We start from the raw sequence: 19297 nt of genomic DNA, 5'->3' as shown, positions 1-19297 counted from the left end.
ATATTCATCTAGTATAGTGACTCGTAGCACAGTGCAAACTGTAGTGGAAGGTGTTTCAGAATTGTTAAGTGGTCCTTACATTTCATTTCTTGAAAAAAAAGTTTTAAATATTTTAAAATCAAATTCTGTGCCTGATAAAGACATTTTAGATATTCAAACTGGTTTTCAAACCATTTCAAATCCTTTCGATGGTCTAGAAACTGATTATTTGAGAATTCAGGCTTTCAAGGAAACGGGCATGTACATTGAACCAGAACCATATATCATTGGATCTGAATATGATACTAAAAAAGATGATCAAACAACACAACTTCAGCACTGTAATGTGTATGGTCAACATATCCCAATGAAGGAGGTTCTATCTCGTTTTCTTCAATTGCCTGGAGCACTCGAAAGTATTTTGAAAAATCTTGAAGAACTTTATAAATCAAAGAACGATGATTTAATTACAAATATTGTTCAAGGAGAAATGTGGCAAAAAAAGATTAAAAATTTTGGTGATAAAATAGTACTTCCAATTCTTCTTTATTTTGATGATTTTGAACCAGATAACGCTTTAGGATCACATGCCACAGATCATAAGATTGGTGCATTATATTATTCTATAGCTTGCCTTCCTCCAGAATTAATATCAAAAATTGAAAATATTTTCCTAGGTTTGCTTTTTCTATCAGAAAATAAAGTTTTCGGAAATGCTAATGTTTTTAAACCTATAATTGACGATCTTATTGATTTAGAAGTGAATGGAATAGAAATTAATGGACAGAGAATTTATTTTTGTCTTTGCGCAATTCTCGGGGATAATTTAGGACTTAACGAAATATTAGGATTTATTAAAGGATTCAACTCGAATTATCCTTGCAGAATATGTACCATTCACAAAGACAAACTTCACTCGCAATTATTTGTTGACCACTCTCTTCTCCGAAATTCTAAAAATTACATTGATGACGTTGAGACAAATAATGCAACAGAAACTGGAATTCATGAAATGTGTATGTTAAATAGAATTCCTAGTTACGTTGACCCAACTGAAAATCCTCATTTAGATATTATGCATGACGTTTTTGAAGGCGTTGCAAGATATGATATGGGTGAAATTATTTATTACATTGTAGTGGTTAAGAAATTCCTTAATCTTCTCACTTTAAACGAACGTATTCGAAGTTTTGATTATTCTTTAACAGATGATGGAAATGTTATCCCTACCATCTCGGAAGAAAACTTGCGCTCAAAAAATATAAAGTTATCTGCATCAGAAATGCTAACTCTTGTTAGAAATTTTGCTCTAATGGTCGGAGATTACATTCCTGAGGATGATCCCGTCTGGTGTTTTTTCTTAAGACTTAGGGAAATTGTTGATTTTATAACAGCTCCCTATGTTAACAAGGAAATGACAGAATATTTAAGGGTAATAATATCCGAGCACAATGAAATGTACATCTCGCAATTTGAGCAAACCCTTAAACCAAAATTTCACAACATGGAGCATATTCCTGACTTGCAACCGATACTTGGACCTTTGATTTTTATTGAATCTCGTCGTTGGGAGTCGAATCACAGACCTTTTAAACAAGCTGCTCATGTTTCTAATTCGAGAACTAATTTGCCATTGTCGTTGGCTACGCGATTTCAATTAAAACAATGCAGTAGATTTCTTGCAAACGAACCTTTATACATTGATCTTGTTTGTGGACCCATTTCGCGTAATAATGAGACACTTCATTCTGTTAAGGAATATTCTATGTTTAGAAATATCTTGCCGAATACATTAACGCAATCAAAAAGTACAGTAATAAACTGGGTTTTAATAAAAGGCACAAAGTACGAAACAAATGTCGCAATTGTATTGGGCTTCAAAAACGAACTCCCTCAATTTGGTTTAGTAAGATTTATTGTACTACAAGAAAATACTGTCTATTTTATTTTGTCGTTGATCAAAACAATAGGGTTTAATAATCATTTTTACTCATACGAATTGACAGATACGAAAAAATGGAAGTGTTGTCAATATAAAGATTTTTTTTATTATCTTCCACATAAGATAATAATAGCGCCCCGAAGTGGATCAAAAATGATAACACCTAAATTTAAATTTTAAATTTATGTACATGGTTATTTAAATAAATTTATAACTTGTAATCCATGTTGTATATTTTTTTATCATTTTTAGAGTTTAAAAAAAATAAAAGTTTAAAAATATATTGATGTATTTATTTATTTATAAAAAGTATTTACAATTAAAATTAAATTTAAAAGAAAAAAGATACTAATTTATTTTTTAGTAAAAATTAATGTAAAAATAAAATACAAAATATTGTGTGCAATTAATACTTAAAAAATACATAAAAAAATAAAATAAAATTCATAAAATTCATTCAGTTTCAAAAAACCACTTTTTTACATTAATTATTTAATTAACAAATTCTTCACTGCAAATTAAAGTTTTAATTTATAAAAACTTATTTCTGTTTAAATTAAAAACTGTCATAAATGTACTGTAATAAATTTATCAACAATGTTATGTGTTTAACATCTATTTTTTCTAGGGTTAGAATTTAATAATATTGCAATGAGAATTTAATATTTCAGCAATTTAACCTTTAAATTTTTTTAAATATATATTCACTTTAAATTAAATAATCCATAAGCCCTTTTTCACTTTTATACTGAGTACTTTATTTTAAAATTAACAAAAACTAAAAACATTTTAACAAACTGAAAATTTTTGGTAATTTATTGTATAGAAACTCAGCTCGTGTTTTCGCCGTCAATATTTTTTTTTCAAAAATGGTTCCTTTCACTATAAATTACATAATCCAAATAATAACAGGTAAATTAACCCATAAATTGCTTTTAACCAAGTAAAGAAGGTTGACATTTCTGAATTTGACGTAAGATTGAAACAAGATGAATAAATCTTATTTTGAAATTATTCCTCTCAAAATATAAGAGAGGAAAATCCTCTCAATTTGATATTAAAACTTTAGTGCCCATATATAAAAGGAAAAGTTGCTGCAAAAGAAGAGGAATCCTCTAAATTTGAGAACTTTTTTTTTTCGGTGTATATATATGGAAAATTCACAGAGATTTAAATAGGAAAATAGTTTGGATTTAAACTTCCGTTTCTACTGCTACAATTTTTTTTTCAAACTTGTCTTATATTTTCATACAACAGTTAGATATTTTTTTTTCTTTTAAACAATGACAACAATTTATTTTACATATTATTATTATTATTATAATAATGTGTCTGACAAAAACTTTCTTTTACTACTGGTACTAAAATTACGAAAATAAAATTGTCTGACTAAAACTATCTTTTACTACTAATACTAAATTTACAACAAAATAATTATAATTTGTCTAGCTAATACTGTTTTTTACTACTAGTATGAAAATTACCAAAAAATAATTTGTCAGATTATAACTAAATTCATATACTAGTACCAAAGGAACAATTTGTATATTTCTTGTCTGACTAAAACTTTCTTTTACTACTTGTACTAAAATTAAACAAAATAAAATTATTTAACTTAAATTTTACTACTAAAATTAAATTACCAAATTTTCCCAAATTTCCAATTTTTTAGTTAGAAAATAAAGATTTCATTTTACAAAAATAAAAAGGATATACATTTTGCATTTGCCTGGGAAAAAAAGAAACTAAAAGATTCGAGATTGAACGAAATTCTATATATATATATCAATGTTTGTGTGTATGTATATCGACAAATCCGGAAGCTTGTGTGAATTCACATGAAGATAGCACACACAAGACTTGAACAAGGGTAACACGTGGGATGGGTAATGGCGGCTCATATCAGTCCTGTACACTCGGTGCGGGCAATGCCGACACGATATCACAATGAGTTACGTCGATGGTACCCCCGTGTGTGGTGCGCCAACACTTTGCATACACTAGGTATATTCGTTCAAACTTTCAATGTATAGTTAGAATACCATGTCGTTAACACACAGTCTCAATAACATTCGATATTTTAATTATAACAAAAATAATAATAATAATAATAATTCAAATATACTCCACAATATTAATATTATTTTTCTAGAAAACAATTGGTTTTCTTTCATGAAAGCAAAATTATTCGGAATCAAAAAAAACCATAGCATACTTTTCCATGACAACAATTACCATAGCAGTTTCCATAGTAACAGTTTCTATAGTTAAAAAGTTACCATTCTAACAGTTTCCATAGTAACAGTTTCCATTGTTTAAGTTACCATTGTAACAGTTCCCGTAAAAACAGTTTCCATAGTTAAAGTTACCATTGTAACAGTTTTCATAGTAACAGTTTCCATAGTAACATTTTTCATAGTTAAAGTTACCATTGTAACAGTTTCCATAGTTAAAGTTACCATTGTAACAGTTTCCAGAGTTAAAGTTACCATAGTAAAACTTTCCATAGTTAAAATTACCATAGTTACCATAGTTAAAGTTACCATTCTAACAGTTTCCATAGTAACAGTTTCCATAGTTAAAGTTACCATAGTAAAACTCTTCATAGTTAAAGTTACCATAGTTACCATAGTTAAAGTTACTATGGTAACAGTTGCCATAGTAACTGTTTCCATAGTTAAAGTTACCATTGTAACAGTTTCCATAGTTAAAGTTACCATAGTAAAACTTTCCATAGTTAAAATTACCATAGTTACCATAGTTAAAGTTACCATTCTAACAGTTTCCATAGTAACAGTTTCCATAGTTAATGTTACCATAGTAAATCTCTTCATAGTTAAAGTTACCATAGTTAAAGTTACTATGGTAACAGTTGCCATAGTAACTGTTTCCATAGTAACTGTTTCCATAGTTAAAGTTACCATTGTAACAGTTTCCATAGTTAAAGTTACCATAGTAAAACTTTCCATAGTTAAAGTTACTATGCTAACAGTTGCCATAGTTAAAGTTACCATTCTAACAGTTTCCATAGTAACAGTTTCCATAGTTAAAGTTACCATAGTAAAACTTTCCATAGTTAAAGTTACCATAGTAAAACTTTCCATAGTTAAAGTTACTATGGTAACAGATGCCATAGTTAAAGTTACCATTCTAACAGTTTCCATAGTAACAGTTTCCATAGTTAAAGTTACCATTGTAACAGTTTTCATAGTAACAATTTCCGTAGTAACAGTTTCCATAGTTAAAGTTACCATAGTTAAAGTTACCATTGTAACAGCTTTCATAGTAACAGTTTTCATAGTAACAGTTTTCATAGTAACAGTTTTCATAGTAACAGTTTCCATAGTTAAAGTTACTATAGTTAAAGTTACCATAGTTAAAGTTACCATAGTAACGTTACCATAGTTAAAGTTACCATAGTTAAAGTTACCATAGTTAAAGTTACCATAGTTAAAGTTACCATAGTTAAAGTTACCATAGTTAAAGTTACCATAGTTAAAGTTACTATAGTAACAGTTTCCATAGTAACAATTACCATAGCAACCGTTACTAGGGCAACCGTTACTATGACCGTTTTTTTCCTTAGCAACCGTTGCTAAGGATTTTTTTTTGCTTTAGCTATGGTAATATTAATATTGGCCACAAAACCCTGCGATGGAGGCGCCATGTGCCTGCTTCTTTCATATTTTTTTTTTATTATTATAACTTTCCAAAGATTCAAGAAAAAAAAGTTGTGCAACTTTCTAGAATAATGAAAATTATTTACAAAAATTTGTGGATATTTAAAAATATATTTTGTGGAAAAAAATTCTTTCGAGGCGCATATTTCACTAGTCGAATATGTATAATTAATAAGACAGGAGAAAAATAAGGTATAAATAAATAAAAACTCAGGAATATAGGATTATGGGTAAAAATATTGCTGAATATAAATAGAAACAAAAGAGAAAGAGAGACAGAGAGATATATGTCTAAAGATATGTGTCTAATCGAGGAACCTAGTGTGTCAGAGAAAAAAAAACCTCCCTATATCCGTCACACCTTTTGTATTATATACGTAAGATCAAGTTGACTGCCTCAAGGTTTTGACGGTGGTGGTATAATAAACCTTGTGGGCGATATAGACGCAAGGTTAGGGTCACGGGATGAAATGAGAACAATTGATAGTGAGCTCCATCGTAAAACTGACAAAAGTATCTCATATATTTCCTTCATTGACTGTTATGAAACCTTCTGGAATATTTTTATTTCCAAATTTTACCCCCCTTTTGGTATATAGTTTCTATTTTATTCGCATTTATATTATTCTATATAAATATTATACTTGCCCCTTTCTTGCTTCCTACACACACAAAAAAAATTTTTTTTTTTTTTGCAAACATTATTAAAATAAGTAATTTAAAAAAAAATTTCATTTCAAGTGTATTCGTCTGAAGGAAAGATAATTTATTCCTATAATCGTTTTCTGTCAGTATATGTCAAGTTCTTCTTTTATTGCATAAAAAAAAATATTGCATAAAGAACGTCGTGCTGAGTAGGGACTTTAAGGAGGCAATGAAGTTCACCTTAGGGACCGAAAAACGAAATAAGCAATAGTCTAATATCGGTAAAAACTTGAGTACTGACAAGGTCGACGAAAACACGATTTCCCACCCGTTGTGAGACCACAGAAACTTGCCAATGGTGCGCATCAGACGTCCTGCCGTATTTGACAAGGTCACTGAAATCGATATTTCTTCTTTTTCTTCTTTTTTGCATTAATATTCTTAAATATTCTTCTGTTAATAATGCAACTAATTTTTTCTACTTTTAATAATTTTTTAATATTTAAAAAGTCTGACTGGAACATATTTTTACTACTAAAGAAATTGAACTGTTAAGTCTGACTAGACATTACTTTTACTACTGATGACAAAATTACAAATGGTAAACTTTTTTCTGTCGTAATAATACTTATTTTTATTGCTATTATTATTTATTATAAATTCGTCTGACTGCTACTGCCTTTTACTACTAGTAACAAAATTAAATAAAATTTGTTTGTCTTACTAAAAGTGTTATTTTGTACTAATGCTGAAAATATAGGAAATAAAAACTATTTGTCTGACTTTAATTAACATTTTCTACTGGTTCAAAAATCGATAAACTGCAAGCAAATTACTTTTTAAAAAATGAGTTTTCTACTGATAGGAAATAAACAAAAAATATTTGTCTGACTAACAATGACTTTTACTACTGGTGCAAAAAATCTAAAAAATATTTGTCTGACTAACAATGACTTTTACTACTGGTACAAAAAATCTAAAAAATATTTGTCTCACTAATAATGACTTTGACTACTGGTACAAAATTAGTTTAAAATACTTGTTTAGCTAAAAATGACTTTTACTACTTGTACAAAATTAACTAAAAAATACTTGTCTGACTAACAATGTTTTTTTTACTAATGATACAAATATACTATATGTTTGACTATAAATATCTTTTAATACTACTCCTTACTACCACTAGTATCAAAATTAGTAAAAATAATCAATTTTATTAAGTCTGACTAAAAATTCCATTTACTACTGATAACGAAACAATACATAATGTCTGATTAAAACAGTCTATCACTACTGACAAAATAGCATTAAATTATATATTTTTAGTCTGACTAAAACTACCTTTTATCACTAGTACCTAAATACTTCTAAACAATTGTCTACAATAAATGTCTTTTACTACTGATGCCAATAGTACCAAAAATAATCGGTCTGACTATTACTAACTTTTACTACTTGTAGTAGTGAATATAAATTTTTTGACTATAAAAATGTTTTAAACTTTTGACGCTAAACTAAAAATATTTTATTGCTTGAAATTTTCCTATTTACAGCTGTAAATTTTTGTATTTCCTTCTGTAAATTATATTTACCATACTTAACAATACTAAACTATACTAAATTATACTAATATATAATTAAATTAAATCATCTCTCTCTACAAAAAAAATTAAAGAAAAAAAGAACACAAAGAAGGAAGTAAAAATAAAAATCAACAATAAAAATAAATCCTAAAAAGAAAACTTTTATTCTCTACGGAAAAGGAATGAAAAAAAACAGAAAAAGAAATTATTAAATTATGAAGAAGAAAAAAGCCACTTCCTCGCGTGTATTAAAGTCATAGAAAATCGATTGTTTCTCTGGCATTGCTGTCACACAAAACGAAAGAGTACTCAACAAGTCTTTACACCAAGTCGAATTGAATCAGCAACGGTAGCTAAAGTTGAAGTGCAGTCAAGCTTTAAGCTTCGATAGCTATTTCTGGGCAACGTCAATTCTATATAGTTTGAGGCAAGAAGGTTTTTGCAACACTGTGGTGATGCCATTCGTGGTGGTTGTTTTGTCTGGTCGAGAGAGTTCGCGTCTGGCTTATACATATATACAGGTGGTATTTGTGTATATGTATGTGTGTAATGGAAACGTGTAAGGGTTTCTCTCTCTCTCTCTCTCTCTCTCTCTCTCTCTCGTTCTCTTTTTCTCTTATTCTCCCTTTCTCTCTTCTATATAGATGCTTCCATGTGCGCGTGCGCCATCGTGGTTCATGTCGCTTTCCAAGCCGAAGTCAGAACCTGGGATCGAGGTCACGGCTGTGAACCAGACGTCTCTCGTTATGTAACTTTCAAACCAAGAGCAACCGACGTTCCCATAATGGCAAACCGATTACAAAACTATTCAGATATATATTTGTCCTCACAAATTTTCCAATAAAATAGTTACAAAATCATTGATTTTCGATTTTGTTGTCTTTTTTTTCTTTTTATTATTTTAAAATAATTGTATGTTTCGAAAATAAATTTTATATTATAATGTGTATTTTATAGACTAAAACTGATTTTTATTACTTGTACAGAAAGTGTTCATTTTTGCCTGGATTAAAAATTTGTTTTTTACGAATTATACTAAAAGAAAAATAATGATTTTATTGTTGTTTTTACTAAAACTAACTATTGCTACTGGTTAATAAAATTAATAATGAGAATTAGCTTTGTTGTCTGACTATAACGGTCTATTACTACTGATACGAAAATTACTGAACGATAGTAAACTATAACAAAATATTCTAAACTATACTAACCTATACTAAACCACAGCTAAACTATACTAAAATATACTAAACCACAGCTAAACTATGCTAAACCACAGCTAAACTATACTAAACTATGCTAAACCACAGCTAAACCAAAGCTAAACTATACTAAACTATACTAAACTATACTAAACTATACTAAACTATACTAAACTATACTAAACTATACTAAACTATGCTAAACAATAGCCAAACTATGCTAATCCACAGCTAAACTATACTAAACTATACTAAACTATACTAAACTATACTAAACTATGCTGAACCACACCTAATCTATGCTATACCACAGCTAAACTATACTAAACAATACTTAACTATACTAAACTATACCAAACTATACTAAACTATACTAAACTATACTAAACCTATACTAAACTATAGTAAACTATACTAAACTATACTAAACTATACTAAACTATGCTAAACCACACCTAATCTATGCTATACCACAGCTAAACTATACTAAACAATACTTAACTATACTAAACTATACCAAACTATACTAAACTATACTAAACTATACTAAACCACAGCTAAACTATACTAAACTATACTAAACTATACTAAACTATACTAAACCACAGCTAAACCTCAGCTAAACTATACTAAACTATATTAAACTATGCTAAACCATAGCTAAACTATGCTAATCCACAGCTAAACTATACTAAACTATATTAAACTATGCTAAACTATACTAAACAATACTAAACTATGTTGAACTATGCTAAACTATACTAAACTATGCTAAACTATGCTGAACTATGCTAAACTATACTAAACTATACTAAACTATACTAAACTATACTAAACTATGCTAAACCACAGCTAAACTATACTAAACTATGCTAAACCACAGCTAAACCAAAGCTAAACTATACTAAACTATACTAAACTATACTAAACTATACTAAACTATACTAAACTATACTAAACTATACTAAACTATGTTAAACCACAGCTAAACTATACTAAACTATGCTAAACCACAGCTAAACCAAAGCTAAACTATACTAAACTATACTAAACTATACTAAACTATACTAAACTATACTAAACTATGCTAAACTAAGCTAAACTATGCTAAACTATGCTAAACTATACTAAACTATTCTTAACTATACTAAACTATACTAAACTATGCTAAAAAAATTGGTTTCGAAAATCTGTATTTTACTAGTAATATTAAAATAACCAATTCTATTTTGTCTGACTAATATATTCCTTTACTACTCCTACCAAATCACTAATTTTCGTAATGTATGACAATAGTAGACTTTTACTGCTGACACTACTTCACAATAATTTTTTTGTCTGTCTGAAACTGTCATTTTCTACTGATAACTGAATACTAAATTGTGTATAATTTAATTAACTGTCTGACTAAAACCATCTTTTACTATATTATTCTCAAAATTGCTAAAACTATAAATAGATAGCATTTTTTAAAAATTTTAACCTAGTTTAAGGAATAAATTACTTTAATTTAAAGAAAACAGTGTGAAAAAATAATTTTTTTTTTTAGTTTAACAAAACAATTTTTTTCCTAAAAAAAAATTATTTTTAAATCATATGGGAATAAAAAATTACAATACGAGAATAACATTTCAGGAAAGCAATTTATCTTTTGAATCGTGAATATAATAGTTATTGACTCATGTGACTATGTGACAAGTATTGACATTATCATTGAAGTCAATTTTAAAGTTAGACGAGAAAGAGAGAGAGAGTGTGTGTGTGTCTTTAAAAAGTGACACGTGGCAGATACGACACCTTTATTGTAGAATTGTAAATATATATATAGGGACAGAGAACAGAAGGAAGTGACTTTGCTTCGCCTCGCAGCTGCAAAATCCTTGAAGCGATGGCAAAATGCAGTCTGCTTGTTACGGGAACTCACCCTTCTTTCCTTCCTTTCGTATATAGAGGAACAAGGTAACCTTGACTGAGCGAGGCTAGTTAAAGGGCCGTTCAAGGTCTGCTAGACGAGACTCTTTCTCCTTTTTTTCTCCTTTTCTCTTTCTCTTTCTATTCTAACCAACACTTCTTTATATTCAACCCACAGTCACGCTTCGCTGTCTAAACCATGAATAAATCCACGCAAGGGGAACATATCTTACCTTTTTGTTTTTGCCTTGAAAAAGGATTTATATTAAAGAAATATCTATTGATATACATTCTTTTTGAAAACATTTTTAATTTTTTATTCTTTCTTTAGTAAACAGTATACTAATGTATTGTATTCATTTAGAAACAATTTTGTATCTTCTTTTATCATTACTTTTTATATTTTCCGTAATGATAGATAATTTTAAAAAATTATTCGTTTTCTAAAGAATCCCGTGTAGAAATTGAAACGTGGTTACAATCAGGCCCTGATCTGGCAAAATAGGGGCCTGAATATGCAATGAAACGCTTTTTATGATCAGGACCTGAATAGGTATTTTCAAAATAAGGGCCAAATCAGGTTCTGATCAGGGCCTTACTTAGGTTAAAATAGTTTAATGTTTCGTCAATTTAAGTTTATTTTTGACATTTACATTATGATATATATACGAAATGGAGGTTAATATAAATACAATAATAAACTTATTTTTATTAATTTATTAATATTAATTAATAATAAATTAAGGAAATAACTCATCAAATTGTATACTTTTTAAAGGTTTGTTATTTAAAATATCACTTTTAATAATTAATTCTTTAAACATAAGAAGAAAACGTAGCGTATATTTTTTTAATTAAAACTACATTATTTAAGTGAACTTTTTGGTGCATTAATCTCATGTGAATTTTTTAAAAAAGTTTAATTTAATAAAATTGTTTGTAATAATTAATTTTGCTTCCTCGTGGAGGAAGCTATTTTTCAATATGGAAGGAAAACGTGTCAATTTGCTTTTTCAATTAAAAAAATTTTATTTTTTTGAACTCTTTAGAGCATTTATCTCATATAGAAAAACTTTTTTTATATTTACAACATAAATAACTTGTTTATTGAATATAAAAGGACAGAATAATAAAATAATAATTTTAATTATTCCACAATTAATTTAATTAAAATCAATAAGAATTTATTTAAATATAATTATATAAAAATAATAATAATAATAATAATAGTAATACAATATTAAAATTATTATTTCTATTAACTTCAATCTGAATTTAGTTCTTAACCTATTAAAATAATTATTCTTTATTTAATAGATGTCAAAATTTCCTTCTCAATTTTTCAGTGAATAAATAAAACTATTAAATAAGAAGTAAGTATATGAATAATAATGTAAGTGAATAACTTAATTGAATTTCACATAAATAAGAATATAAATTTTGTTTTTATTTCTTTACGTATATTCTTTTAGATTTAACGTATTTCAATCCTCACAATTGTAATCATTGTTAATGAATATAATAAAAATAAATTGCAGTATGAAATTATATAATAAAATATAATAAGTTTAAGAAAAAAATTGGTAGTGAATTCATTTAGTTGCATTAATAGATTTTGTATTTAATTCATTTTTAAATTTTAGGATGGAAATGAGAATTTTTTTATTACCCTTTTTTAAAGTAACAATTTTTTTCCTTAAATCGTCGTAGAATGACGTTTAAAAAATTGATTGTAGCTAAATGTGTTGTCAAAAACTTTAATAACCCCTTTTTAGAAGTAACCTGGAACCTGATCAGGCCCTGAAGACTGGCCGTGATCAGTCAATCCTGATCAGGGCCAAACCACAAATAAGATTTTCTTCAGGCAATTTCTACACGGGAAACTTCTCTTTTGTAGATTATTGAAGTATTTTTCTAATTTATCTTAGTTTTTAAAAATTTGTTCTTTCTTCATTGTATCATATTTTCGTTTGGGCTTCTTAAAAGAACTTTATTGTTTTAATTTTACGTCTTTAATTTTAAATTTATTTTATTAATAACATTTTAGTATTTCAGATTATAATTTAATATTTTTTAAATTTATTTCTCTCTTCAGGTGAAGAAATTTGTTCTTTCTTCAGTGTATAGATTTTAAAACAATTAACTTTCTTTGTATCTTAAAATTACTTCAGTGTCCTAATTTTAAATACGTCATTATTTTTAAGTTTTCCTATAATTTTGTTCCTTAATAAAATTTTAACAAGATGAAGTTGATATTTTTTTAATTCACTTATTTCTTCAGTATGAAGAATTTTCGGTTAACTTCATTTTCATTTTGTATAGAATTTTTTAAAATGAGTTTTTCTCTTCTTTTTTTTTATTAATGTATTGTTTTTTTTTTAAATAATAAAATTAGAATTCTCTCTTTGTCAGTAGCTTCATGAAATATTTTTCTTATTTTCTAAAAATTTGTTCTTTCTTCAGTGTTCAAAAAAAAAATATTAACTTTCTGTGAGTCTTAAAAGTACTTTGCTTTAATTTTGAATGCATCTTCTTTTTTCATAATTTTTCATTAATTTTATTCGTCAATAATGTTTATCAAAATATTCCTAATATTCAAAATGATTGAACGTTTACAAAATTATAATCTGTCTCTAAATAGCGATAAGATTTTATAAGGACATAATTATAATCATCTACTATGGCAATCATGTTGCATAATTATGCACTTGACTGTACCTTTACTATATACCAGCTGTAATAAACGGCTGCCATGTTACACTATATTATAGTTCCAACACTCGACGATATAGTCTCTCTTTCTCTCTCTCTCTCTGTAAGGGGAGGTGAAGTGAAAAGGATGGGGTGGGATGTGGTCGACATTAATGGCATGCGTTAGAGACTCGGACGATAAATGCGACCAGTAACATACGCTATGTCAATGATGAAGGGTACAATAATATACCATATATGTATAGGTATTACATAAAAATTTTTTTATTGTCTTCCATTTCATCTAACCATATTTATAATATGGAATGGAAATTTTTAAATTATGTAAATTTCAAGTTTACACATTTATTTTGTCAAATATAAAATAAATGGAATTTATTTCAGAGGCACATAAAATTGTAATTTGTTTCTTTAGTAGTCTCAATTTTTTTATTACATTCCATGAGAAGAATTTTTTTGAAATATTTTTTTTTTAATTCAATGGAATTCTTTAATAAATAATTTTTTTTTTAGATTAGAAATTTTCTAATTTTAATTGTTTGGTAATATTTGCATATTTTAATTACTTATATTGTAATATTTAAATGTTTTTTTAAAAAATAATTTTCGTTGATTTCTTGAAGTGCGTTAACCTGTATAAAAAAAATATATATTTCGTGTCTCTGAAACTTTTTCCATTTATTTATTACGTGTTGCGCGCGGTCATACCGATAACATCTCTCGGAAATGTGAAATTCGATTAAGTCTCCTCTTCCACAGTGGCTTTTGGGATTCCACCTGTCACCGTGCAAGAAAGTTCTAATATTTTCTCGCTTGACGATATTGTCACGTTACGTTGTCTGAAGAGTCTGGATATATCCCTAAAGTTTGCCGAGTTTGTGCAATGAACTTGAAAAAGAAAAAAATTCTTCAGCATATCAATCAGATTTTTAAAATTTCCCTTCTTTACTATATATATATATATAGCTTAAATTAAAGTTAAATCACTCACTCTTGCGTTATATTTGCTTTTTTATGAACAAAAAGTCGTCTGACTGAAACTGCCTATTACTACTGATAACAAAATTACCGTGAAAAGTAAATTATGTGTGTCTGACTAAAACTGTTTTTTATCACTAATACTAAAATTAATGAATAAAAAATTGTTTGGAAATAAATGACTTTTACAACTAGTGAATAAGTAAAAATTCATAATATTTTGTCTGACAAAAAATTTCTTTTACTACTAATTGTTACTGTTACTAAAACTACAATAATTTATTTTATTGGGTCTTAAATCTTACCTCTTCTACTAATTCTAAAATTATCCAAAAAAAAATGTTATACCTATCTGATTTTTTTAAAACATTAATAAACAAAATTTCGCAAAACGAATGACATTTATTCAGTCACGTACTAAATTCGTAATATGATTTTTTTTTTTTTTTTTTTTTGAAAAAAGAGAAAGAAAGAAAGAAAAGCATTAGAATCCCGAATGGGAGGAAATAATCACCCTCGACGATTCGAGGGCTGTACAGTTGGCATTTGGTTGATTCGTTTTACAGAATCGCAAGAAAAAAAAATGCGGGGCACGTTTCCCGGTCACGTGGGGAATAACAAATTTTTATTTCTCGCGGGAGTATCTCCTCTTTCTCAAATGGCTGATCACAATGTCAGTGGCAATGAGTGTCCACTCCAAAGTTCACTTGATGCGGTTCCATCAAGAGGGGTGGGGGGGGGGGAATTTGGTCAATTTGACAAAACTAAGAGAGAGAGAGAAACCCTTTTGTAACATGTTGATGCCTTCGGGGCGCGCAAAGTCACTGTTACAAAGACCCTCTTCACCTTTCGACTTATATATATATACATATACACATGTATGTGAACAATGGATTCCTCCCTCCTTTATAAGGAGTGGAAACAGTTCCATCTCGAGTCCAGCCTAAATTTAATCGAGCATTCGTCCTACTGTCCTTCACAAACCAAAAAGGGTTAGCTCGAATGCCTCTAGGGAATTCCCTTCGTTCTCGAAAAACGAAATATATCAAAGCACAAGAAGAACGTCCCCTAAGTGTACTTTAAAATTCTTCATGAAAGGAAATATTCTCCTCAACTTTAATCAACGCTGTCTTTACAACTTTTAATCTTAAATGATAAATTAACTCCTTATCGCTTTTAGTATTTTTATTTATTTCCATTTTTTTTACATATATATAATTATTTTTCATTTATTTTTTTATACACGGAAAAAAAAATTTTATTTTTAATTAAAATAATTGATTACTTGACTATTATCAAATAAATATAAATATTTATATAAATGGTTCCCGTACACTTTTCCCAATCCATTATTCCCAAAAGACATTTTTCCCAAAAAAAAATTTCCCAATCCAATTTTCCCAAACCGTTTTTCCCAATTCTATTAAAATTGCATTTTTCCCAAAGTCATTTTTCCCAAAAAAAAAATTTTTCACATTAAAATCACTGCCTTAATTTAAATATTTGGTTACTAGGCAACACAAATGAATTGACAATTGATTGTTTTGACAGTTAGTTTGTTTGTAACCTTCTGAATAAGAGGTTGTCAAAATTTGTTGTGTTCAACTTGAAAAATTACTGTAATATTCCAAATTTTTTGTGTACAATTCTAAAAGTTTTTTTGATTTACTCAATTTATAGAACAACATTTACTAATTTTCCAAATTTCCTATTTCCATTTTGGTTCGGGACTTTTAATTTCGTGACTCCACAGAAGGTAGGAAATCAATAAAAATTTTATCCAAATGTCTTTGGTCTCTTTTTATGTCATTGGTATCTACGCCTAATAGGACACAATATCAACCTCTGAATACTTTCTGTATGATTATAAATAATTAATTAAAGTGGAATTTTTTTAAAGAATTTTTTGGGAAGAATGGATTGGGAAAAATGTCTTGGGAAAAATGGTTTGGGAAGAATGGATTGGGAAAAAAGATCTTTTGGGAAAAATGGACCTTGGGAAAAATGGTTTGGGAAGAATGGATTGGGAAAAGTGGTCGGGAACGATATAAATAAATATTTATCAAAAAAAAAATTTTAATAAAATTACATTTTTTTTATTTATTTACACAATAAAATTTATAGATTTTTTTTCTTTATATACAAAAGTGACATAATGAACGTGTAAAAAATAAATTTCTTTATTACAAGCGGTACAAAATGGTTAACAAAATAAAAAAAAAAAAAAAAAAAAAATGAAGATAAAACGAAAACAAAGATACAAAGAACGTTTGAAAGTAATTTTTTATTTGTCGTAAAAAGCATTCATATATTTTACCGAAAGGGTTCTGAAAGCCGATAAAAGTGACCAACGTAATTCTCATTGGAAGAGGACACATAAAATACTATGGGTAATAACACAACCTCAATGGGTCTTTTTGTTCTTTTCTGCAATATGCTATATATTGTCAACTCACGTATACGCGGTAGCCGCAACCATTTTTCTCACCATTTTTCAATTTAATAATAATTTCTCCTTTTAATTTATTATTCTCTCATGGAGAGGGAAAAATTTATTTGAAAATTTTTAATTGGAAAAAATTGTATTGTCGTCGAAAAAAAAGAAGAAAAAATATTGATTGTGAAGAAATAGAATATTGAACATTTGAATGATGAATGCCATAATTTTTATTTTTGTCTGACTGAAAACTACTTTTACTACTGATAGAAAAAAATTAGAAAAAAATAAAACTGCTTCGTCTGACTAAAAATTTCTTCTACTACTGAATCTAAAAACAAAAAAAATTACTGTTTTGACTGACTAAAACTTTCTTCTACTACTAAAATTGAAAATACCAAAATTTTAACCGCTGTCTGACCAAAATTTACCTCTACTACTGAAACTGAAATTTTCAGTTTATTTTCTATAGTCCGACTGAAAATTACTTTTACTACTGATAGAAAGTTACAAAAAAAAATTTTCACCTGACTAAGAAAAAATAAATTTTTTTTGAAACTTTTATATGATATAGGTTGCCTTAAGGGTGGTAATAGGTGTCTTCCTCTACTTTGATTTGGCTGTAAATTTTTTTCTACACTTTTAGATGTATTTTGTGCAAGAATTTGCAATAAAATCGTCTGTCTTTACACTTAAATTACTTGAAATTAGTTTCGTGTGATTAAAATTTAATTAATACTAAAAAAAATAAAATATTATCTGTCAAACGAAAAATCAATGATATTTAGATTAAACCAAAAAATTATATGTTACATAAATTTAATCAATAAAATCTAAGTCTTCTCGCTTAATGAAGCGATTTCTCTCAAATTACCTGATACAATCATTTTCAATTGCGAACCCCGTGCAATGTCGTTCAAGATATATATATATATATATATACCTATGTATGTATATATTGTGTAATCAGACGGTGATCCTTGCTTATACAGTATGTACGGAAACCGTAGGAGTAAGATAGAAACTTTCCCTTCCAAGACCCTTCTAGAATTTCAAACGTATTATCCAGCTAAAATAATCGAAGGGCTCAAAGCCACAAGAAAATGAAATACAATTTTGCAAAAGATCAAAGAATATCCAAATTTTAGTTTACATAAATTGACTAACCTTCATTAAATTTTCAAATTGGGTGTCAGTTTCAAGGGTATGTATATATATATATATATAAATGTAACACTAAAAAAATATTCTAAAATTGAGAATACAAATCATTTGTCACCTATTTGTAGAAAATTTCAATTTATTTTATTATTTATTTCAGAATACATTTTTTTTTTAGAACTATTCGTAATACACCGAAAAAAATAAGTTCTTAATTTTAGAGGATTCCTCTTCTTTTGACGCATTTTTTCCTCTTATATATGAGCACTAAAGTATTCATAACTAATTAAGAGGATTTTCCTCTTCTATATTTTGAGAGGAATAATCTCAAATACAGAGATATTCATCCTACGTTAAGTTCAGAAATGTCAATCTTCTTTTTTTAATTAGAAGAAATTATATGGGTTAGTTCACCCTTTAGAACTTGAATTTATTTATTTATAGGAAAGAAATCATTTTAGAGAACGAAACATGGCAAAAACACGATTTTCTATTTTTAATAAAAATACTAAAAATTTTTAGTTTATGAAAAATACTTTTAACTTAGGTTAATTTTAAAATAAAATGAATAGTATGCAAGTGAAAAAGTTTATGAATTATTAACATAATAATTTTTATTTACTTCCTTCCAAAAAATCGAAAAAGTAATTTATAAACATTCCTACAAATAAAAATATGGAAGAGAAAAATTCATTCTTATTTTTATTTATATAAAAATGAATATATTTTTAAAATAATATTTATAGATTATGATGCTGAAAAAATTTAATTCTAACTGGAATATTACAAAATTCTAATCATAGAAAGAATAGAGGTTAAACACATTGACATTAATTTATTACAAAGCTGTAAAATGAAAAATTCTGTAATTTTTTGCCTAAAAAATATTTCTTGTAGTTTTCATTAATCAGCAAATTAAAAAAATATTTTTTAGGCAAAAAATTATAGAATTTTTATTTAAAAAAATTATTTCTTAAAAAATCGTTTATCATAAACGTTGCGTACTTCAGCTTCGTAATTTATTATAATAACATTATTGATTATTAGTAATTAATATTATTTTCAAT

This window comes from Leptopilina boulardi, unplaced genomic scaffold, assembly GCF_019393585.1.
Source record: "Leptopilina boulardi isolate dan_hultmark-lab unplaced genomic scaffold, ZJU_Lbou_2.1 LbouV2_38, whole genome shotgun sequence".
NCBI classification, from domain to species: domain Eukaryota; kingdom Metazoa; phylum Arthropoda; class Insecta; order Hymenoptera; family Figitidae; genus Leptopilina; species Leptopilina boulardi.
This window is presented reverse-complemented; position numbering follows the sequence as displayed.